Source organism: Eumetopias jubatus, unplaced genomic scaffold (assembly GCF_037043125.1).
Source record: "Eumetopias jubatus isolate StellerSeaLion01/CBP00866 unplaced genomic scaffold, mEumJub1_p1.0 scaffold_3, whole genome shotgun sequence".
Taxonomy (NCBI): Eukaryota; Metazoa; Chordata; class Mammalia; order Carnivora; family Otariidae; genus Eumetopias; species Eumetopias jubatus.
In genome coordinates, this window is record NW_028274809.1 from 161,910,271 (window position 1) to 161,935,278 (window position 25,008).

Sequence of the window (25,008 nt, forward strand, 5' to 3'; positions counted from 1 at the left end):
CAATTTTAGAAAATTCTGAATAAAAACAAATTAAAATAAACATCCCTGTCAATTTGTGAATCGGCCAAACTTTCTGGTTGCCTTTTTAATTCTATTTTTGTTTGTTTGTTTATTTGATTTTTCTAGTCTGTTGATAAGTAAGAACAGCAATGACCTTTAGTTTATTCCCTCTACTTGGTACAGCCAAGTTCTAACTGGCAAGACTTACTGAACTTCAGGTGCCACTATTACTTAAGTCATACTTTGAAAAAAATTAAGACTGAAACAGAAAAAGTATGGCATTACTGTAGACAGAAGCTTCTTTAAAAATGCAGTGGAAGAGCATTATTTTGGGGTGTGGTTCTTTCCCTTCCTGTTGTCTCTCTCACACTCAATCTTATTTTCAAGTGCTGCATATTCTCAGTGAAGAGCAAAAAAGCAGCATTTGTACTGTTTCAGTTTGAAAAGAATACATGGAAAGGCAATGAGCAAATTTAATATTCTGTCTTTCTTTCTGTATTTTTGAGAAATTCTTCAAATTGAGAATCAGTTTTGAAGAGAAAAATCTCTTCAGTTCCATGGCCATTATTAGCTCATAATGTGGGACTCCTAAACACATGCAATTCAAGTTGCTTGTTTCAAACAGCCTTGTTTCTTTGTATTTCCAGGGTGCATTATACATGTATTTAGACACAAAGATAATGCCTTGTGTTTTCACTGTTTCTGGGTTTCTAAACTTGATACCTAATATAACTGCATTATCATGTCTTGGAGAGTGTGAAGACAGGCTTAGCTTTTTTTTTTAAATTAATTAATTTATTTTAGATAGAGAGAAAGAGAGAGGGTATGAGTGGGGGGAGGGGCAGAGGGAGAGAGATAATCTCAAGCAGACTCCCTGCTGAGCCCGGTGTGTGTGGTGGCTGGGGACTGAGATCATGACCTGAGCCAAAATCAAGAGTTGGATGCTCAACTGACTGAGCTGCCCAGGCACCCTGACAGGGTTAGCTGAATGACCATTTCTAGGCCTTATTCACACATCACTACCTCCACTTTCAATTTCCTTCTCTTACAAATTCTCTAAGTTAACTTTATTCCTGCTCCTTATTTTTACCACACTTATTTGAGTTTCTTCTGTCATTATCTTCCAAAAACTTCAGTATTTTTTATTTTAAATCATTATTGTTTTTTCTCTGTTCCTTAGTTGAGTCTGTTCGTATGTATTTTAATACATATATGTATGTATTTCATAATTAAACTATTTAATGCTATGTGAGAAAAAGGATATTTTTGTCCATATCCTATGTTCTCTTCTGTGAAAAGAATCGAGGTCAAGTTTGTAGTGGCAACTGCTATTGCGTTTTGTTGCTAGGGAGTTGCTAAAGGAAATCAGCAATCAAGAACTCAGGCAGAACTTCACTATTGTATAGATCATTAGACCCAGCTGCTTGGGAGTTGTTGGGAAGGGGAAAAACTCTTCAAGATTATTCTGGAGAAAGATCCATTGCTTCTGACAGTGAATGTCAAGTGAACCTTCATCAATTCTTAAGAGCGGAATTCTATTTGGCTTTTCAATCTTGCCTTTTCCTTCTTGCTGCATGCCTATAGCTAAAGTATAATTTTTGAGAAAACACACAACAAACCCAAGGTAGTCACAGTCTTTAGAGAAGTATATCTGAGAGGGCTGAGATCTTTTTATCATTATGGAAACTTAGAATTAGAGAAGTGAAATGTGTTGCTCAAGGAAAGTAATGGGTGAACTAGGAACAGAAACATTCAGCCTCACTGAGTCCACTGGGCTTTTCACTATTCCGCTACATGGCCACAGTCAGATATAGATGACCTCGCTTACTGCCAGTGTCTGTGATTCTCATTTCATGGGGGGAAAGCAAAGACATCTCCTTAACAAAAATGTTGAGACAGCCCCGAGTAGGCTTCTGCTATCACTTCGAGCTGGCTGTAAGGAGGAAGTGACATGCTCGCACAGAGGGGTGAATGGTTGTTAACAATTCTCAGAGCCTGCACAAAGACCAGGTTCAAATGATGGATTAGAAAGGGTGACTTAAGGACTGCAGTTTTGATATCTTGGGTAACCTTTGGTGAGAATGGGGAAAGAACTAGGTAAGGTAGGAATGAAGTTAAGAGCAGTTTCTTAACAGGCAGGATGGCGACAGTTACATGGGAATTTTATGCTAAATTTAACCACAGTTTTGTCTCAAGCCTCAACTCTACCGATTCTGTATGACCTCCATCTTCCTCATACAACCCTAGTTCCAGGTAGACTGACTGGCCATCCCTGGATGGACTATGCTCTTATTAATTTATATTTTAAGGTCTCCATGTCATTCTACATAGGCAGCCCTTGATTTTTGTCATTCCACTACACATGAGTTCAGTTACCATGGTTCAATTAAATAATACCAGTTCCTCAACAACACAGTTCAACTTTCACTTACCAGCTTATATAAACTATGAGTAATTGTATAAAGCACAAACTTTGCTGCTAGCTCTTCAGTGCATCATGATCAGCGACCAATCATGTTTCTTCTTTTAAAATTTATTGGTATGAATCATTGAATTCTACTCCAGAAACCAATATTGTACGGTATGTTAAGTACCTAAAATTTAAATTAAAAGTACATAAATAAATAAAAAGTTTCATATATGTAAAATAAAAAAACAAATAAAATTTGTTGGTGATTGGTCATTGCACATAGGTTATTCAGTTTATGAATAGACTACAAAGCATATACTTGCATTGCCTCCTTGTCTCCTAGGGATAAACCCACATGATATTTTACAAAATGGATCATTGACAGAGGGAATTGGCCATCAGTGGCAAAAGTGTAGCAAAGAAATGAAAGGTGACAATGCTGAAAGAGAAATTGGAATTGAACATAAATAGAATTATAGGAGAAAGAGCCTACTAAGGGAACGTTGACTACTGCCACTGGCTGAGATACCCTCGATGTGCTGCCAGAGGAACTGACTGGAGGTGAGCTTATGGACATGAATGAGGAAAGTGGTTGTGATGAAAGGATGAAGATGTCCCAGAAGAAGTGACAATGGCAACAAAAACAAAACACAAACACAAAACCAAAAACCAACAAATCTTCACATGAAAGGAATTCTTGAAGAAATTTCATGACATTGAAAGTACAAGGGATAAAGTGTTATCACACTTAGAAGGGAATATGGCAGCTGACCAAGGCATAGAAAAGATGCTTGCTCCATATTAATGAGAAGAAGAAAAGCACTATTAAAACGACTTTGACAACACCAGCGGCTCACTCCGCATTTTACCATGCCTTTCACCCGAGACCCCTTCCAGCACCCTACATTGGATAATGATGGTACCTTCCTGGGAAAACTCCGGGCTTCCAAGAAACTGCCATATAAGAACCCAGCTTACCTTGCTCAGCAATAGGAACCCCGGAGTCAGCTCAGCTCAACTCCCACAATCACCTCCATGAGGCGGGATGTTTATTTTTTTGATCCTGAGACACCAAAGGATGACCTGGATTTCCGCTTAGCAGCCTTGTACAACCATCACACAGGGACGTTCAAGAACAAAAGTGAGATACTTTTAACACCAGGAGACCACCCAGGATACCCATGGAATCATCAAGACCCAATTCCCTGGAGAACTTTTACCCCCTCCTCCGCCACCTTCCATCACTTCCCGAGCTAACATCAGACACTGGCTCAACCCTAAGAAGGAGTCTATCCACAGCATCCAGGCATCCATAGTGTCCCTTCACACTGCAGCCACCAATGGAGGCTACTCCCGAAAGAATGATGGTTGTTTCTTCTCTACCTAATGTTGACAGGTCCCTGGACTAAATTAATCATAGTGGAACATCCTGCTGCCCACCTCCATTAAATAGAATTGTTCTGGAAAAATAAATAAATAAAAAAATAAAACGACTTTGACAATTTTTGTTTTTTACAATGAGATGAAACACTTTAATTCTCAAAGTTTCTAATATTTAAATTACAGTGTACTAAATATTGATTTCACTAATCTTCATTTATCTATATGTTTAATACCAACACTAAGATAGCTTTAATGTTTGAAAAAAAATTAAAGGTCACAGAACAGTCATAATTTTTCTTATTGATTATTAATATCGCTTTGCACAATTTCAGCTTGTACATTTTTAAGGTTCCATATGACTGTGAAAAGCAAGAACTGCCTGTACATAGCATTTTGTGTCCACATCCATCATAACATCTGTCATGTTGGGTTGTCATTATTTATATGTGTGTATCTTTCACATGAGACCACTGAGCTTTTGTGGAATAGGACCAGAATCTTCTGTATATTTCCCCCAAGGCTGTCTGGCACATAGCAGATCCTCAACAGTTTTGTTGATTGAATAAAAGAAATACTTTCCACTCAATCTCAGAAATTTTACATGGAAAGCATATTGAACAACATATAATTTCCACATTTGCATATTCTTGTACCTAAGATCATTAAAGAACATAAGGACTAGGAGATGACTGAGAATTTTTACCTTTATAAGACCCAAGATATTGGAACTCTGTCCCTCAAAAAAAAAGTTGACAAATACTCCTTATAAATAGTCGATTCCTATCACAATTTAAATAAAAAATGTCCTAATAGCAATTTTTAGACAAAAACTTGACTTCAGGCCAAATATAAGGGAAAGTATGCCTTTATTAGGGTGTGTCTAACTGATTAACACATTAAAATAAGCACTCTCATAGACCTAAAGTGTTTCTAAAACACACTGGATATGAAGTAGATCTTTATTCTTAGTTATTATTATTTAGTCAATTTTGCTAGAAAGTTGTGATTATGGTGGATCCAGGAGGCTATGCCAGCTTGCCTGAAATTAATCTTTGATAAAATGGTAAAAAATGTTAGTATCTTATCTTGTCATCTACAAAGTATACTCCTTTTCTCCATATCTTTTAACATGAAATCAATTGTTAAAAATCATTAGGGAACATAGATTAAATGAGAATTTAGAGAATCTCTAAAAGAGGTTTTGCAGTTTGACGGTTGCTATATATTTCTTACAGGTCAGTGCTTCTTGAAGTAGATATACTGAAGATCATAGCAGTACTTACCTACAGTCTTACCATGTGTAATTAGTTCATGTCATAGGTGATTAACCACATGAATTCAATCATGCCAAACTGGTCTATACCCTGTTTAACAAGATGAGTCCATTGATCACATTGGAGCCATGTCAAATTGCTATAAAAGTTTCTAAGACTTACTTTCAAATTCTATATTCATCTTGTGGACTACCACAAAGTTGTGGTCCATACTTCAAGTGGCCCACTTATAGTCCAGACTATGCTCCATAAGTTCAGCATTTTATGCTTTTTTGACCACTAGACTTTCAGCCATTCATTCTCATGATTGCATCCTTCCCCATCCTGAGCACAAAGCAGATGTTCAAGGAATTTTACTAGATAAAAAAAATAAGCTACAAAACTAGTAAATGATGAAGAAACCATAGATTAAAAAAGGAGTATCTATGAAAGGAATAGGAGCTCAAAAGTGAAAAGTGAGATGCCTTGACGTGAACCTAGGCGTGGGTCAAAGCCTTACCTAATTGTTGCTGGAGGAGGAATGGGGCATTGGGGTAGATTCTCGAGTCACAACTCTATTCAAAACATGTCAAGTCAAATATACAATTTCTGTCCAACTATAATGGGACGGTGGATAGTCAATGATTTCTGGAACTCTTTCCTTCAACATTATATTAACTGACCAACTGGACATCTGTAAACCACAAAGATTCCTCTGACTCTGCTTTATGTTGTGTAGTTTCTAGATCTCTGAGCATTAAAATGGCATTGTAAGTTGTGTTGTGTCCTCACAACCCAACTCTATATTGTAACAAATACAAAATAAAAGCAAACTAACTAAAGTAGATGTTAATAGCTTTCATGCTCAGAGAATAAAGATATTGAAAACCTAACTTAGAATAGATTGTTTTCTAAAAGCTCCTTCTCTTTTTTGGCATACCCTATAGTATAAATTTTCTCCACCGGCAATTTAGAAAAATAAGAAACAGATATTTATTTTGTAAAGGAAATATTTTCCTTTTAGGGGTAAGATTATAAATGCTGAAATAAAAGCAAGTAATCCTTCTCAAAATTATATATTATATATATTTAAATGTATATTTTAATATTTTTATTAAAATATTTGTGTAAATTTAATAAATATATATTATATATTATAAACATAACATATAATACATACCTTTATATTTTATATATTTATAAAATAAAGTTTAAAATATTTTATATATATTATCCATACACACACAGAGTGAAGGTGGATTAAATTAATGGTGGATAAAGAAGTAAATATCTTAATCAGCCTTTAGTAATTTGCACATACAACTAGGATGATGAATTATAGGATAATGTACAAAGGAAACATAAAATGTTTAATGGCCCTGGCACTCAGTTCATGGTTGTAAAAACCTACTTTGAGTCATGTTTAATTAAAACATATGCTTTCCAACAGTTTGCAAATTTGTTTTGAAAGTTAACCTGCCTCATTTTTTACCTAAAGTAAAAAATAGATTGAGACATGCAAAGCATGTATATAGAGACTTTTAAGTATAAAATATTCCCATAGCTGAATGTGAAGTAGTCAAAAACTTGGTTTTCTTAAGAATTCTTGTGATGATTTTTTCATTAAAATAATTCTTTGTTGGTAACATCTCTGCCAAAACCCTCTTTTCAGTGTTCAAGTGAAATTTATGTTACTCCTACTAGTCTTCCATCCCTTCCAAAAGAAGTTGAAAAGCAGTCCATGCCATCATTGATGACCTGGGTTATATGACCGTGACATCATTCCTAGTGTTCCCACACCAAAGTAACATGAATCAAGTTATAACTGGGGACTAAAGAGGTGATAAAAAACAGTTTTATTCTTCCATAGGAATAAATCCTGATAATGTAGGCCATCCAATTGTTTTCAGCTTTTGGCGCCAAGTTTGAAATTAGGATACTGTGGTATTTGATCATTTTTTACAAAATGGAAAGATTCAATGTGGAGGTGAAGATAGGAAAGAAATTCTATCAGGTAATTATAAAATCCTGCACCAATATCCTTCATTTTGTATGATAGAGTGCCCTAGAAAAGTTAAATGTAAATGAAAAGTAGCTGGAATTCTACTTTAAGGGAAACAGGGGATTTTGATCTTTAAGGAAATCTTGCTTTAAAAGAATTCTTCTGTAAACCGAATAACAATGCCCTAGTCCATCTAGTGCACACTATACTTTAGACTAATTTATATTAATTTATATGGCAGCATTTCTTAGATGTGGTTGGGATAATTTTGATTATATGTTCAATGAATAAATATTAGGTGCTGACAAACAAAAATAATAAAAAGTCTATAATCAAAATGCTTAAAATGTAAACTGCTATAAATATAAATTTTCTTTTTCATGAAAAGTGAAGAAATTATTTACTTTTTTGGTTTCTTCATTCAACTACAGCAAAAATAATTTAATTGGTAGTTGCAGCCACTTGGTAATTTTTCAGTCTTCATTCCTTTGAAAAATAATTAAGAATTTATACAATAGGAGGACATTAGGAGAAGTATGGGAAAAATTAAGAGGGGGAAAATCGGAGGGAGAGAAGAACCATGAGAGACTATGGACTCTGAGAAACAAACCGGGTTTTAGAGGGGAGGGGGGAGGGTGGATTGGTTAGCCCAGTGATGGGTTTTAAGGAGGGCACGTACTGCATGTAGCACTGGGTGTTATACGAAAACAATGGATCGTGGATCACCACATCAAAAACTAATGATGTATTGTATGGTGACTAACATAACATAATAAAATTAAAAAAAAAAGAATTTATAGGATAATTTAATGATTGTTTATACAGTTTTAGAACTTGACATAGTTTAAAGCTTTAGAAGCTATCAGCTGATGTTTCTTTTCTAGTGTCATTGGGTTATGTATAATAATTGTGATTAAAATCTGATTTTGCACAAGTATTTGGTGGCCACATAATGAGAAGCTATTAATTCTTTTAAACCCATAACTGCTATTTTAGAATAGTACAATAATATCTCTTTGAAGCACAAAGATAATTGAATCCAGTCATAATATGTCAATAGATGTGTAGAGCATGCACAACCTCTGAATAGTATCCCACATTTTGAGAATTATGAATGATGGGGCTAACATTGCAGATTTCTGTACCTAATGAATCACTCAGTTTAACAGAGAAATATTAATCTTAGACTAATCAGGACCACCAGTTACAATGAGAAAATGGACTGAGGGGATTCTAAAAGAAATGAAGTATATCATAAGAATTATAGAATAATTTTTAAATCTCAAAGTGGAAACAGTTCCAAGGGCATTATTTTCAACATTAATGCCGTAAGTTCCCTTTACAACATCCTGCCAACTTATCCAGCCTCTACTCACGTTGCTCATGAAAGGGAACACAGTGTTCCCTAAAGACAGACCAATTTCAAGGCCATTGAGTGGTTAGTTTTTCTTATTGATTTGAAATCTATCTCTCTAAGCTTCTCCCCAGTGGGTCAGCACAGCCAAGGAATAGAACAGGACTCATTCTCCAAACTCCACTGGAATAAAAGTTATTCTGGAAGAACTTTGCTTAGGCTAGTGGAACAAACATTAATTTAAGAAAAGATGCTTACATACTTTTTTCCTGGAGGAGTTCAGCTATCGAAGATTTTTTGTGTGTATGAATAAAAAAACTAGTTGATAAGATTAACTTGCAAGACGGAGCATAGCATAATGGTTAGGTGTCAAAAGTCTGAGCAGAGGGTCTGGTTTCAGATTCTGATTTTGCCATTCACTAGTCATTGACCTTGGGCAAGTTACTTAACTTCCCTGTGCTTGGTGTCCTTGCTGCTATTGAGATTTAAATTAATACAAAACATTTGGAAGGGTGTCTGGCACACAGTAAGCAGTCAATAATTGTGAACTATCAGTGTTACAGAACACATGGGAGTGAAAAGAGAGAAAAGAGAAAAATTAAGGAAAAAGAAAGGAGAGTTAGCATGGTAGAGTGAAGAATGACCACTGTTCTGCAGACTGTGGGCCTCACACGCCTACCTAGCCTCATTTCTAGAATTGCTCATCCAAAGAAGGCCTTAGCCAGGAGGAATGTGATTAGGTGTGGGATGAGCTAAAGAGTCCAGGGGACTGTATGTGATGCCAGTCAATGTTCAATGCTCTTTTTGAATAACGTCAAGTATGTTTTATTTCATTAGCTTTTATTTCATTAAGATTTTTATTTTTGTGTTAATTTTTGTTTATATAATACATTAACATGATTCCATATTCTAAAGACATAAACAGACAGGAAAAAAATCTGTCCATTCTCTTCCCTAACCACCCAGTTTCCCACTCTGGTAGCCACCAATTTCATTAGATTTTCAAATGAGAAGCTGTCACTAGACCTCCAGAGACTTCTGGGTCTTTAACTTCACTGTTCTGATTTTGGAACTTTGGTACAGCAAAGAGGCTGTTTTGTGATATGCTTTCCAAACATGTCTTTGTTACCTGTTATTTTCAATTCTTAACAGTGGGATAGTTATTCCCAGTGAATAAATTTTGAAAATTGGATAAATCTTTCAAGGATGCTGTTTGTGGAGTTAACTTGTCAAGATTTTATGTATTTCATGCAGACTGTATATATTATCTACACCATAACAGAAAATCTTTTATGAAGAAAAACCAGATATGTTATATTTCATGTAGCCTTTGATCTATGAATTTGTCTTAGACTTGTGTTTCATCAAAGAGAGAAAAAAAGCAGCCTGATATAGTTTTATCTATCAAACTTAGCTTCTTTAACAAAGTCTGAGGAGACCAAATCATATTACGTTGCTGATTTGACTTTTCCAGGCAGTATATATAAAGGTAAAAGGTCTCTGATTCTATCAAATATGCCCTGAAAAATAAATCTTGTGATTTGTTCATCTTCTCTCCATCTATCAAAATGAAACTAATAAGCAGTCCCAGATGCAGCAGTAGAAAAATGAAAAAAAAAAGTTTTTTTCCCCACACCAACCCAATAAAGACTAATATTTACCAGAAAGAGTGCTGATTGTCAATCTCCTCTCACGCGTAAGTCCACTGGCTTAAAGAAGAATTAACACAGGTGAAAGAGCAGATGCACTAAACTCTTCCAGTAGCCAAGCTTTGCTGGTAAAAGTATTGGATTGAACCTAAAGGTTGAAATGTGGGTGCACACTGGACTGGTGAATAGTGGCAGGCAGCTATGAATTATTTTTTTCATGTTACTTTGTGGATAAAAAAATTACTCTGTAAGCTTTGGCTTTATAATCTTACATGGCATCGGCTTATGGTGGAAATGGTTCAAGAATGAGCTGTGTATGCAAGGTCATACATTTTTACACATATGGGCATACAGAACAATTAATTATTATTTTTATGGCTTGAGGGCACTATGACATCACTTTGAATGGATGTTTGTATGTGTCACACTTAGGTGACTGATTTGGGCTAGTTTCATCGGCTCCCTCTCTTTCATGACATCATTTTGATGTGAATGGCCAAGATGATTGTCAGTTTACCAGAGATTATTACCCCAAAATGAAGTTGGAAGTGTATATTAGGACATTTATCCTGCTATATGTCTATAATGGGTTGGTAGGGGCCAGTGTAGGGGAGGTCTCTGCTTCATACAGTCACTCAGGGATCCAGACTATCAGAGGATCCAGCATCTTGTGGTTATACCACCTGGAACACACAGCACCTTTAGTCATCACACCAGGGAAAAGGAATGTATGGATTAAAAAAGAAAAAAAAAAGAATGTATGGCTATCTCACACTTGTTCTTGTCATACATTTACCAGATTCTGTCTTCTAGTCACTAAATATAGTTGACTCCTTATTTCACATTTGGAACACACTCATCTCTTCCTCAAGACCTTCTCCGGGTGACCTCTGTCTCCTCCTTTTTGACAGTTCAAGCCCATTCAGTCATAGCACTGAACTCAAACCCTCAGATATCTGGGTGATTCACAACAGTCATTACATCAGGTGTGAATGTGGTTTGTCTGAGTCTGGAGCCTTTGAAATAATAATAAAAGTTATCTGCTCCCACCCACCCCATTGCCCTGCAATACACACACAATATAATGACAGAACAGGGAAAGAGTAACCACAATTAACGTTCCTCCCTGAGAAGGAAGAATAGAAACACATAGCAATCACCGGTCTATACAGTTCTGAAATCCCATTGAGCAGGCACCATGGGGGTGACGTAATGTCAGCTTTTGCTGTGACAATGATGTATTTAAAAAACAAAACAAAACAAAAAACCAAAACTCAAAATTAGTTGCTCAGAGCAAAATACTTATTCTAGCTCTAGGATATATCCAGGAACAGGATTGTTCCCTGATTTGGCACCAATTCTATTCTCTGGGAAGGGCTCTTTTATCTATTAAACTCTATAGTCCTTGGTTTTCCCATCTTGGCAGTTTTTCTACTTACCCTTATTCTTCTTGACCACCTCAGAGGTTGGCATTGGGTAATATGTGCACCTTGGGGTCTGTGCAACTTTTTCAGTCCACTTCCTGCTCAAGGAAGTTTGAGAACCCAAGAGTTGTTTCAAATGTTCAAGAAGTCACAGGATTTTTTCCCCCTTGCCTTAACTGCTTTGCAGTACAAATCTCACAAAATGTATTAAATAATCTATTTTGAGTCCAGTGATTTCCAAATTCCAGAAACTACAAGCACAAAAATTCTTTCTGAGATATATTTTACAAACTTGTTACATATTTTTGCTTTTTCTTTCTTAATATTAGATATTTTAATATTAGATAGTGACTTTCTGAGGAAAAACTATGCCCTTAATCTTATTTTTTTTTCTTGAGCCTCTTTACCCACTGTCACGTTTCACTGGGTGCCATACCCACAGTTTAATTTTTCACCTGTGGCTTTATGCATAAGAGGTCTCAACATTAGCTTTGTGAAAGCCAAATTCTTAGTCTAATCTTCACTTAAAGTCTCAGTTTAATGAGCCTTTCTCAATTCTATGTCTTTCTGTTTGGGATTTCAAGTCAAGGTTTTCCAATATTGCAAAATCCTGATTCTTGTAATCTTTCTTCTTGGTCACATTTGCTTGCAAAAATGCTTGGTCAAGCATTTCCTCTTTATTTTGCAGTATCTCAATAAATATACAGGCAGTAGCAACCAGTATTTTATCCAATGTCCTCCTCAAGACCAGAGTCTTTCAACCACAGTACCATCAATATTTGTGCTGGAAAATTCTTTGTTGTGGGGGGGACGTCCTCTGCATTGTAGGAAATTTAGCAGCATCCCTGTTCTCTACCCATTAGCACTCTCCCAACTGCAACAATCAAAAGACAGACATTGCCAATGTTCCCTTTGGGGCAAAAATCACTCTGTTTGAAAAGCATGATTCCAGAGCCACAAGCCCATTAGATATATTGTCTGCCTTCTGCGTTACATATAATAGTCATCATTTTTTATTTAATGTGTTGTCATTACGGCCTCTGACGTTATTTTCTTTGATGCTGACACATGACTGCCAAGACAATGTGACATGTTTTAAGTTTTTGTTACAGAACCACTCAGCTTACATTACTAATTTATAAATCAGGCAGGGTGACTCAGAGGCATAACATAATAATAATTTATCCTGCTCTCTAATCTGGTCTCTAACCACAGTCCCAAGATCACCAGAGAGCCCTCACAACCGGAATTCTGGAAAATAATTCTTCAAGCTAGGATCAAAACTTGGATCACAAATACCTTTATCTCCTTTTCTCCTCTCTCTTTCTTGTCAGCCATGCTCATGATATATGACTAGAAACTTCTCACTTAGTAATTTACTTGGTACTCAGGGAACTAAGGGGAACAAAACCTACCATTAAGTAATTGATTGTGATGTGAAAGGTACAGTCAGCATCTCTTTCACTCCCCACTACAATGTAGGTATTGGTTCAGTATTACTATGCTCAGTGGATAAATGAGGAAGCAGAGACTCGGAGATATTTAGCAGCTTGTCCCAGGGTGCAGCATTAATTCCAAAATCTATGTTCTCTCACAATGCCATCTGCTTCCATCTATCTATGCCACCCACCCCTCAGAAGACAGAATCAAGGGGTGCTGGGTGGTGCCTGGGTTGTGTGGCTGACTCTTGGTTTGACTTGGGTCATGATCTCATGGGTCATGAGACTGAGTCCCACATCAGGCTCCCTGCTCAGCACAGAGTCTACTTAATCTTCTCTCTTCCTCTCCCTCTGCTTCCCCCACCCCACCATGCACTGTCTCTCTCAAATAAATAAATATATCTTTTTTAAAAAAGAAGACAGAATCAAACAGAAAACTTAGGGCTAGAGATAGTTCAAGAACTTAGGATCTGCTAGAGTAGAATGGGGTGGGAAGGAAGCAGGACTTCTAATAAGAGCCTGAAATCCTTTATGTCTTTGTGTCTGTTCTATGTTGAAAAATCTATGAACATTTGAAAGAAATAGGCTACTTTCAAATGTTTTTCTTTAGCATATCTTTGTGGAGGCTGTGGTACTGAGTCTATACCACAATCCCTCAAACCCGTGGCCATCTATTTTCTGGGATTGCCTGGAACTTACCCACTAATCTTGCTTCTGTTGTTCCTTCTCTATTTTCTAAGCCACAAATGGAAAATAAAGGTGAGAAGCCCAGCTCCTGGTGAAAAACCCATGTGTGACTTTTCAGGCCTGACCCCAGGCAAAGATAAAGACTTTACCTGGCAGGCCTCTGTGAGAAAGCTACTCTCCCCTACACCAGACTTGGTGTATGACCAGTATATTATAGTCTCTGCAGGAGTTGCAGTCAAGGACTCAGGTCCCTCTAGCCAGTCATGCTCTTTCACACATTTGCATTCCTAGCCCAGGTGCCTTCTTCCTAGTCTCTTTATCTGAGGCCTTGAGCAGAGTCTTCTTCAGGTGCTTCTGCTAAGGCCTCCTTATGGGGGGGAGGGGGGAGACACCTCAAAGACACTTTTCCCCATTCTCAGTACCCACTCCTTTTCTATTCCTAGTGCTTCCCTGTCACCCTCCCTGTGACCCCAGAGTCCACACCACAAAACTTCTTGAACCTTGTTCACAGCTCCCTCAATAGTGAGATGACCTATACACATGTCCTGGCCCACCTCACCCTGGACAGATGTGCTGTTCCATGGGAGAAAATGAAACAGGTGCAGTCAGTGCTAACTCCTGCTTACACCATCACAGTAAGTGGTTAAAGGCTTACTCAGTCATTTTTGACTTGTTGCTTTAACTGGCTACTGAGACATCTGACAGCTTAGCTTCTCTTTTTCTTCCAGCTCAGCTGAGCTTGTGATGAAAGGAGCCCACTGGGAGCTGAAATGAAACTGGAAGCTGTGGACCCCCCTGAACTTCCTTGAAGCAAACTTGTAGGCCAGTTTCAGGCCAGCTTAGCTGCCATCTTTGGTTAGCTCCCCATGGTAGGAAATGGTTTTGAAGTGATGTCTGCTATATGCCTACCGCATCATAAAATAGATGTGTTTTTATTTCATAAAATTATCCAAATAAAATAAATACTAATTGAATACAAATATCCCACCTGCAACACATACTGCTACGTTTGATGAACCACTGACTGACTGAATAAATGTATGAATGATCATCTAACCATATAGGAACCTCCATATTGAGTCCTGGAATGGGAGCAGAGAGTAGCAGTAAGCAGAGTATATGTGGGGATTGTGTAGCCTGACAGGGGAAGGAGAGAAGAAACAGAACAGCAGGTAGTAGGTAGGAGAGGAAAAAACACAGGAAGGAGAAAAGGCAATACCTTCTGTTTTTACCTCAAAAAATCAATTCTCTGTCTCCTGATTGATGTTTCAGAAAGCTTAATATGCTTCTGAGGAACAAGACCAGCAAATTGGAGAATGTCCTCAGCACTACCCTGCTGAGTTCCACCAAGTCTAGCTTGAATGAAATGAAAAATCAAAGTATAGATATGCTTCATTTCCAATGGAAGCTGAAAGGGTTTCTTCCTTCATTTTTTTTCCTCCATAAAAATTTTACCCTTTGAAAAAAACTAATATGACACCTGGGCCTACATTAGTCCTCTTTCTTCAGCAAAAAATGATTTTGACCAATGTTATTCTGGTTATTTCATTGTCTTGTCAACAACAACATGGTAATTGGTACGAATGTCAGAAAATCAAAGTCTTCTAGAAACGATAGGCTTGATTTAGCCCCACTGACATGGCTCTCATTAAATCAGTGAGGACTGTGTAGTACAAATGTACATATTCCTCTATTCATCACTGTAACAACCTCAATGAGCCTCATTGAAAATGTACATGACAGGTTAGGTAGATAATGCTATTGCCCAAATAAAGAGAAATAGAAAATGAGAGCAAGATAATATAACATTTACCTTACAGGAATCATTAAGTAATCATTACTTGAATAAATTATGCATTTCATATAATCTGAAATATTCTGTATTTAAGGGCCCTGGAAAGACAAATACATATTTCACTAAATGTTTAAAGATTCTGAATTAAAGCTTAAAGGAATCCCTCTTCGTGATTCTCTGCTAACATAGGTACATTGGATTACTTTAGGCAAGAACACTCAAATCATCTGACTAGTAAAAACCATGAGGTAGGTTTCTGCCTCAGTGACTGCCACCATCACTGTCTCTACTCCCCTTGGTGCCCGTTCCCAGTACACATGCACCCCTGTCTTGCTATAGACCAAATATTGCTGTCCCTCCCAAATTCATATGTTAAAATCCTAACCCTCAATTTAACAGTATTAGGAAGTGGGGCATTGGGAGGTAAGGAGGTCATGAGGTGGAGCCCTTATTAAAAGAGATCCCAGAGAATTCCCTCCACCCTCTGCTATGGCAGAACACAGTGAGAAGGCAGCTGTGTATGCACCAGGAAGCAGAGCCTCACCAGACACTAATCTGCCAGTGTCTTCATCTTAAACCTCCTAGCCTGAAAAACAAATGCTTTTGTTTAAGCCACCCACCTATGTTTTTGTTGTTGTTGTTGTTGTTGTTCTAGCAGCCTGAATGGACTGAGGCATATGCCTATGTACATGCATACACCTACGGACTTGCCTATAGAAAGCTTGGCTAGAATGAATAGAAATCTCTCCAGAAGAACAGTATTGCATCACTCACAAGAGCACTGGAAGGAGAAGAAACCATAATTAGTAGAGGTAAATAAGAAATAGGAAATAAAATGAATATGTGGAAAGAAAAGAAAAACACAGAACAATGGGGACAAGTTGTGAGAAGGTAGGAATGTGCAGGAGAAAGAGAATGATGGACATAGGAGAGAGGTCAGAGCGGAATGCAGAGAGGGAGATCAGTGCAACATATACATAGAACCCCAACTGAAGGAACAAAAGGCATTTTAATCTATAGGACTGTCTTAGAGATTAATGGCTGAGAAAGTGAGTAAGGCATGAGCTTGGGCCTTAAGGGTATAGCAGGGTTCTCTAGATCTAGTGGATTTCTTAAAACACATTATATTGAGGATTTTTGTAAAAGGCTTGGTGGAGAAGGCATTAAGACTGGAATGGGCTGCTTATAAAAAACTGAAGGCAAAATTAAGTGGTTTAGGGATCCCTCAAAAGAATTAAAATGCTCTGAGTGTCTCTGGGTCTGCCTTTCTAGTGGAAAGGGCACAGATGATGAAGATGTGGGGCCATTCCACAGTGAAGGTGAAGTCAAACATCTTCCTTCATTGCCAGGCCAGGTGCAGGACTAAAGACCACAGCAGGTGAGGTGGAGGGAACTCAGCCTTGGTGACCACAGAATGAACATTTGGTTTGTCTCAAGAGTTCTCTTGTTGAGTTGTACAAACTCAAGACCATTCTCCTTTTATCATTGTGACCAGTTCCTTCGACTTTTGTGATTCAAAACAGCCTAGAGATTTCCAGATGAGGCAATGGTTGCAACAGCACAAACCAGGAGTTAAATCAGCTCAAGTAACAGAGGAAGCTTGGGTGGTGCTCAGAGTAAAATGCTTCAAAATTAAAAATAAACCAACATGGAAGAGAAAATCATCTTTGTTTCAGAGACTATAAATAATGCAGCAATTTTCCAGAAAGAAGACAGTTTTTTATTTAAGACCATGTTTGCTAGTTGAGCTGTGGGAAACTACATCATGCCGAGAAAGCTGGTAATCTTATTTTTTAAATTTAAAAAATTATCCGAAATTCATATGTCACTGTATCCCTGAGGAGATTTTGGTCTGGAACTTAATGCTTTATAGTTTTTCAATTATGTAATGTGGGAATGTCCATTCCTATTTATGTGACTGGGACATTTATAAATGCCTCTTTTAATTATTTGAGTAAGTTCTGTTCTTACCTCTTACAAATTGTTCTTTGTAACATTTGGTTGGCAAAGCTTTTAGCAGCCAGTTTCTCAAATATTGGAAATTCACCCTTGCCGGGCTCAGGCACATTAAAATTATGAGTGATGGAAGAATAAAGTACACTGAAAAGTAGCTTAGATTAAGCTGTAGGAAGTTGGATGAGCATGAGTGCCTGAGGATGCATTCGAAGGATTCACTGGATCACAGCCTGAAGCAATGTAACATCACAGTAGAGAGCTGAAGAACAACTATAGCTGAGAGAATGTGCTAGCATGTGGCAGTCAAGGACCGGGTGACTTAGTTTGAGCAAAATTGCTGTCTACAGCACAAGAGCACCATTCTTCAAATAGCAACAAGGCCCATGGCATAGTCATAAGCAACAGATATTAGGACAATGCTTTAAGTCTTACAAATGTGATATGGCTTTATAGTCAGATGTTATTTATTTAGCTATTCCTGTGTGCAGGTAGAAAAATTATTAGTGCATTATCTTCATTTTCAAAATAAATTAGTTTTAGGTGTATAGAAGGACATAGTTATACACAAGTTGTATAACACAAGTTATACAACCTTAGGATGATATTATTTGATGGAAAATAAGATTGAGAAAATAAGACATACCCATTTATCCGAGGCGCGATTATTGCTAATTGAAAGGGATTAAACAAAACAACTGTTAAATCATGAGGCAGCCTTACAAATTGGTTTTGTGTCATGCATTCCAAAGAAAGTTTATAATTAGGGATCTTGATAGATTGCAAAAATGTCCACTGGTTATTTCACACCCCCTTCCATGTCTTCAGTAGTGGTGTCCCACATTGACTCCAGAACCTCGTTATCTCTCGTAATTTGCTTTGGCCAGTGAGACCCTAGCAAATATGTTGTGAGCAGGACTTGGAAAGCATTTGCATATCGGGGCTTGCTTTCATGTTCCTACCTGGAACCCTGAGACTGCCATGAGAAGCAGAGACTAGCTCACTGGAACATGAAATGAGTAATCCAAGTTGAGCTCCTCCCAGACCAATAAGGCACCAACTGCCAGACATGTGAGTGAGACTGTCTTGGACAACCCAGTCCCAACTGAGCTGACTCCAAAGCACTGCCAACCCAAACCACAGAATCATAAAAAAAAAAAAAAAAAAAAAATTATTTTAAACAACTAACTTTGGGTATGTTTTATAATGCAGCAAAAGCTTATTATTACATACTTAATATAATAATCATAATAACAGTAGTATCTACTAACAATTGAGGGGTTACCATCTATGATAGGTGATTTATATCTATTATTTCTAAACTTTAAATAAGGAAGGTATACATAACACATCTGCAAATGATATAATTTGTGTCACAAGGTATGAATGTAGTCATGTGAATAATAAATAACAATGTCAAGATTTATCCCCAGGTCTGCCAGATTATGAGTTTCATGCCCTTTCCATTTTGTCAGGATGCTGATGGGGGCTTGTCTCGAGGAGGGGGATGAGGCACAGACTTAGATGGGCTGTCCACACTTACTCCCAAGTGGTAAAGTGTCTAACACTCATCTGTAATCTACTCAGTAATTTCTTCATTTGCCTAGAGCCTCACTGAGCAAAATATTTTCAATAAGCATTTCTTGAATTGTTGTAAAAAGAACTGAAATGTATTTCAGAATAAGCTGGGCCATTCAACTCATCTGAAAATAAGAATAGTGGTAACCAAACAGGCTTTTGTGTCAGAAAATGTGAATTTGAATCCTAATTTGAGCTACTCATTAAAATATGTGACCTTGTATAAGTTCCTTACAACCTTAATTACCTCAGTAGAAAATGGAGGTGATAATACTTTCCTCACAAAATTGTCACATGAGTTAATGGAATAATGTTAAAAACAAACAAATCACATATCTGGCCCACAAAGGTATTCTATAAATAGTAGGTATTTTAAATTATTGACTGAAAATGGAAAGATTTTGTTAATGTGAAATATGCAATTCAGTATTGAGATATTAGCACATTCTGTATTGTATACATTTTTTTTTGGCCATCAGGACATAATTGTCATACATAACAAACTAAATTTCTTCTAAGTTATATCAGATATAACTTTTTCCAATGTTTGATAATGACATAAATATTAAAATTTTATATATGTTTTATGAATTCTCATTTCTGAATTTATTGGTCATTATAAGAAGTATTTTAAAATATAGTAATATTTTTGTTTACACTTTGGTATAATGTTTTCTTTTCTTTCAATTTATTTATTTGAGAGATAATGAGAGAGAGCATAAAAGGGGGGAGGGTCAGAGGGAGAAGCAGACTCCCCACTGAGCAGGGAGCCCAATGTGGGACTCGATCCTGGGACTCCAGGATCATGACCTGAGCTGAAGGCAGTCACTCAACCAACTGAGCCACCCAGGCACCCTGGCATAATGTTTTCAAAAAAGTTTCTAAAAGTAGCTTACAATGAATTAAAACATCTTAGCATTGCAAATTGGGAATTTTAGCCCAAATATAAATTTTGTTTCACCACTCAGCAGTAGCTGTGGTCCACTAGGAAGATCCCTATTTGTTCAATGCACTTGGAATTTGGTCAGGGACAAGGGATTCCCCCTTGTACCTCCACTCCCCACACTGGGTATCTCGCTACCCTATCGCTTATGCTGGGGAGCTTACAAATGTCCAGGACTTGTTTGCAGCGGGTAATCCAAAAGTGATGAATGGAGGGCTTCATGGAATAGTCACATCTCCCATGTTGGGAAACCCACAAGTTTTCTACAAAAAATTTAAGAGCCTTCAATATTTGTCACTGACTGCCTATAAATGGGCATTTGAAATTAGAGCAAACCGACAAATTGCACTCTGATTTAAGGAAAAGACTTCTTGCTTTCTTCCCATAGTTTTTCTTGCTGCTAACATGGAGGAGCTAGGATTATAAGAGGGGTGACTATAGCCTTCTCTCCCAGAAAGTTTCCTCTAGTGTGAGCAAAGCTTGACTCAAGGAGATCACAGGACATGAAACTGAGGGTTTGCACTGGATTAGTTCTTAATACTAGATCTGATTGGAGAGCTATGGTAGCTCTGTGGGGGAGGTAGGGGAGTAGCTATTACAGAAAAATAAAACTACTTCATCATGAATTTAGGCCTTTCACTTAACGAATGATATTTGATTAATTAGATTCTATCTTTCTCTTCTATTATAAAATAGTTTGGCAATATTTTCTGGGTTATGTGCTTCACAGGATACTGAGGATTCAAAAACTTCTATTTGGAGAAAACTCTTCATAGACTTTAAAAATGAGAGTTATTTTTCTTACAAAAGTCCAGGGCTTTGGATTATTTTGGATTTGGAGAGACTATGAAAGAATGCAAATGATTATTCACTTTTATTTATTTTATGATATTATTTATTTTAAAATAAATAAAATTAATTTTCAAATAATACATTTATTTGAAGAAAGAAATTCCAGCCACAAACCAGTCCATTCCTTCACTTTGAACATAACCCTTTATGACTGTTTTAGAAAGCTGAGCCTCCATTTTTAATCTAAATTTCATTAGACAAGTCTGTAAGAAAACACTCTTTACCCTGTAGGTGATAAGAAAATAAAAAGCCCATCTTAAGATGCTTATTTGCTCTTTTTGTAGTCTAATGTGTTTCCTTTACATTTATTATATTTGTATCAACAACATATATTAAACTGTCTTTCTCTGTACAGTATGGATTTAAAAGGGGGTACAGGAACACAAATCTGAAAAGAAAATATTAAAAGATATAAAGTTGTCCCAATTCTCACAAATACTAAATGAACATAAAACAGTGTTAAAGAATTAGGTGGCATAAGCAACTAAAAATTTATAAACTCTTTACCATGATCTATCCATGCACACAGACGTATACACATCAAATAAAAGAAATTTATCTTTGCTATGCTAATTAGGATAAATCTAACCACTATTACAAAAAAAAATCTCGAAATTTCAGTCACTTAACAAAATAGAATTTTATTTCTCACTCAGATTCCAGCTAGTTGCTCTAAACTTTAAAGGTCTCAAATTTCTGGGTTCCCTCTATTCCTTTCAATTTTTGCTCCCAAACCAGCCAGCTCTCCCTAAGTTTCTATCCTCCCTGTGATACCTGGCTGAAAGAATAAAACAAGAGCCAGTAGACACTATTACTGTGACTCCTATCACTTCTCTGGGTCTTAGGTATAGGTGGCATGTGTTCTGCCTTCCATTTCATTGCAGGTGACATTTCACTGGGTTGTGTTTTTTTTTCTTAGTTTACTTTTATCTGAAAATGCCTATTTTGCCTTCATTCTTCCAGGATTCACTGGATTCTGGGTTGACAGGTTTACCACCCTTCCTCCCCTTACACACTTTTTTCAGCACTTTAAAGATGTTGTTGTACTGTCTTCTAGTCTCCATTGTTTCTGACGAAAAGTCTGAGGTCATTGGAATTGTTGTTTCCTTGTGTGTGATGTGTCATTTTTCACTGGCTGCTTTCAAGACTGTCTCTCTGTCTTTGGTCAACAGTTTGACTATGATAAGCCTAAGTGTGGTGATATATGCATTTATCGTACTTCAGCTTTGTCAAACTTCTTAAATCTGTAGGCTTTGTCTTTTACAAATTTAAGAACATTTTGCCCATTATTTCTTCAAATATTTTTTTCTGTCCTACTTTTCATGCCTTTCTGGGACTCTCATTACACACGTTCTATTTTTTGATATTGTTCTACAGGTACCTGAAACTATTTTCATTTTCTTTCTTTTTTCTGTTTTTCAGATTGAATAATTTATATTGATCTATCTTCAAGTTCATGGACTACACTGTCATCTCCTTCTGTTAAACCCATCAAGTGCGTTCTCAATTTCAGATACCCTTTCCAGTTCCAGAATTTCTATAGATTCCATCTTGTGGCATCTATTTCTCTGCTGAGATTTTCTATATTTTTACTCATTACAAGCATTTTTTCTTCATATATGTGAGCTTAGTTATAATAGCTGTTTTGAAATTCTTGTTTGCTAAATCCAACAGGTGGGTCATCACAGAGTTAGTCACTATTGATTGTCTTTTCTCTTAACAATAAATTATATTTCCTTGTTCTTTGAATTTTTAGTGTTTTCAGATTGTATCCTGGATATTTTGAGTGGTTAAAGGGGAGAATCTGGGGCGCCTGGGTGGCTCAGTCGGTTAAGCGTCTGCCTTCAGCCCAGGTCATGATCCCAGGATCCCTCAATTTGGTAGCCTAATACAATTTTAAAATTTTATCTTTTCTCATATAATTGTACAGTATGGGTCATCTTGTTGGGTGGCTTCCCTTGAAGTGGTAAATCATGGACCCAGGCTGGTGCTTTCATATAGATCTATCATACTGAACATGTGCTTTGGAAGGTCATCTCCATTCCAGCCAGCTGGTGAGGCAAAGCCATGGAGAATTGCATGGGAGACACCTGGAAGGGGTGTATACTATTTCTGATCACTTTCCAGTGCTTAGGACTCAGTCTCACGGTAAAATTTAACTGTAAGGAAAGATGGGAGATGTAGTCTATATGTGTTACCAGGAGGAAAGAGGAATGGATCTGGTGAAAAGATAGCTAGTCTTTTATAAAATGGACACTTTTTTATTTTTTAATCTATCCTAGTTTGTGTGCTTAACTTTTCACTGGGGTTTCCTCAACTATTGTCCTGTCCAACTACCTTTTACCAGCAGAGGACATTGTGCCCAGGGAGGCACAATATGTGTCTCAGGAGAATCATCAATGAAGAAAAGGCTGGACTGGAAGGGCTGTACCTGAGCTCACCTCTGCATTGTGTGAAGTTGAATAGACATTTAGTAAAGCCATGGCTAACAACTGTGAATTATACTGAGGAAGAAGTGGAGAGGGGGTGGAAAGTGTGTAAGAAACCCAGAATATGTGATTTTGGCTAAATATTCAATGCTTGGTTAATGTTCAGTGGATGAATTAGTGACATAAAAAAATGACCTGGAAAGAAAGAATGAGCATCCTGGAAAGGTGTGTCCAGGCTGTGAACATGACTCATCATACTCTACTTCATACTTGTTCTTGGTAAATGACCAAATCATCAGTTTAAGCATAGATGAAGTAGTTCACACTGTTAGCAATTTATATACTCATAATTTCACATGGGTTGCTTTTAGAAGTGGCTGATTATGTCTCAGACTTTCTACAATTTGACCCCGCCTTGCCACTAAGTAACAAAATTACAAAATGGAAAAATAGATTCAGTTCAGTTTAACTAGGCAAAAGGGGAAAAAAAAAAAAACAAAAAAACCCTAACCCCATAGTTTTATTATAACATCTGGAAAATCATGTCAAATTTTACTGAGTACCTTTTATGACATCAAAATGGTGACAATAAAATGGAGAATGGAGACATTGAAAAGTTTATCTTCTTTTGTAATTTGTAAAATGACAAATACCCTTGTGTTACTTGGGTATTCAAGTCCGATGTTATAATCAAATAGAACACATGCTAAATTTATAAAGAGAAATAGACCCCATGACTGCATCTAGTTTTCCCATTGTTTTTATGAGATTTGGAAAAATCCTGATGTATCTACAAGTTCTTATTAATTTGAGTGTTACTTGGATTAGAAAGAAAACTTGTGATTTTATGCTGTGAGTTGCTCTATTGTCATCAATACTGAGGTACTCGCTTAGGGTAAATAAATGTGTTGGCACTCTGGGAAGTTGAAGAAATGGCAGTTTCTGCTATTTGAAAAGTTCACAGTTAAAAGGAGACATGAGAGAGATAAAAGGATATAAAAATATTAACATAAATTGTTGAACTATCAACTAATGATCATCCTAGAATAGAGTCAGAGAAAATGCTGAAGAGATTCTGTCACTGAGCACAAAGGAGAGAAAAAACTCAAGAAATAGCAGAGTTTACAAGGAAGGAGAATTTCCAAAGACTGTAGATACCAGGCTGAGCCTAATTAACAGGAGAAAAAAATAGGTTCTGGAGAGAAATGGAGAGAGCATTGTTCTTAGTAGGAAGAGTGCTTTAGGGCCACATAGCCTTAAACAAAAGCTTTGTAGAAGCTCCTTGGCACCCTTGGGACAGTCTGAGAGGGGGGCAGGAGGGGTCGAGGTGGAATGCACAAGGTGAATTGTGAGGAGATCGGGAGGTTGTGCTAGGGGGAGCAATATAACTAAAATGAAGCCTGAGGAAGGAAAAAAGAGAAAATTGGAAATTATTACACACATTAGTAGATTATATGGAGAATTAGATTGAATGATCCTCTGTATAGCATTAAGATGATTATCATGTTGCTTTAAGCTCATAAGCACATCAGGGTTTAAATTTAGTGAATGAGTTCATAACAAACAAATAAACAAGTAAACAATCTCCCCTAATGTGATATAATGGTTTTGGTGTCAGTCAGAATTAAGTTTGAACATGGCCCCTGTTCATTACCTGGTGCCTGATTTGGGATGAATTACCTTAGTTTTACTGAGCCTGGGTTCCTCACCTCTGAAATGGGGAGAGTAAAATTTCCTTTGTGGTGTTAGTTGTTGACAGCTGCAACTGAAATGATTAAGTAAAGAACTTAGTATGTGTTTGACTTGTAACGAAGTCTCAGGAAGTGGTAGCACATTCTTTTTATTAAAATGGTAGGA

At 36.9% G+C, this 25,008-nt stretch overlaps 1 pseudogene; it reads left to right on the plus strand.

Annotated features, from left to right (window-relative positions):
- Window positions 1–3,280: 3,280 nt before the first annotated feature.
- LOC114211487 (cilia- and flagella-associated protein 276-like) lies at window positions 3,281–3,797 on the plus strand (annotated as a pseudogene).
- The last annotated feature ends 21,211 nt before the right edge of the window (window positions 3,798–25,008 follow it).